Here is a 1,002-nt window from a genome sequence, read left to right as displayed (position 1 = left end):
TCCTCATCAAAACCATGACATATAATGAGAGAGCTTTCCAAAGTGTTCCTCTTGACATGCACACTTTCATAAACCATTAACCTTATGTGAATACCCATTTTTATTCGGCGCAGAAAAAGCTGAAAACTTTTTTTCTCAAAAAATAATAAACAAATGTTTTATTTTTGGGTGTCTTGAATAAATGCGCTTGTTTAGACAAATGAAATAGCCAATAGGTAAAGAGAATGGCATACAAGATTTAATCAAATAGAAAGCAATGTTATCAACATAAAATCTCATATGATCAAGAACCATTCACATAACCAAATAAGCTATTCGACATAATTAAAACAAAAAATGGCATAGCATATAGAGTTAAAGAAGTCAACAACTATTACAAACCATAATATGTCAACCAAAGACAGATAAAAAGACACGAATAAGTCCTGAAAACATAAACAACAACTGAATCCATAAAGTGCCATAAATAAGAAATAAACCTAAGGGTAAGATGGCCTAGGTCTAAAGGTCTTCTAAACTATGGTTGAGGTGGAGGATGGTCAATCTGATCATCAGGAATAGCAATGTTCTGGTCACCCCTGATAAGCACAGATAACTTCTGAAATTCTGAACAAAACATAGCATTCTCAGCTTCAGCAGTAGATTGAATCATATTCCTCAACGCCTGAAATTGGTTGTCTGAATAGGCAGTCTGACGCTCTTCATACTGTTCCATGCCTGCAAAGTATGAGTCTTTCAACCCTTGGAAGTAAAGATCCATACGGTTGTTAAGTCGTTGCTCCATAGCTTCCATCTGAGCTAAACCGAAAGCAGAGTCCTGTGTTGCTGTTCTAGAAGGGTCCCCCTGAGTTGTAGCATTCTGATCACCCATGCCACTCAGATTATCATCATCGGACAAACCCAGATCAAAAGTAGTGTAGTCCTCCTGGTATTGCCAAGTAGTACCATACTTGTATATACCCATTTTATGAATGAGGCTTTCACCAACCAGATGATCCTTAT

Source organism: Lupinus angustifolius, unplaced genomic scaffold, assembly GCF_001865875.1.
Source record: "Lupinus angustifolius cultivar Tanjil unplaced genomic scaffold, LupAngTanjil_v1.0 Scaffold_426, whole genome shotgun sequence".
Classification (NCBI taxonomy): Eukaryota; Viridiplantae; Streptophyta; class Magnoliopsida; order Fabales; family Fabaceae; genus Lupinus; species Lupinus angustifolius.
Note: the sequence above shows the minus strand (reverse complement) of the source record.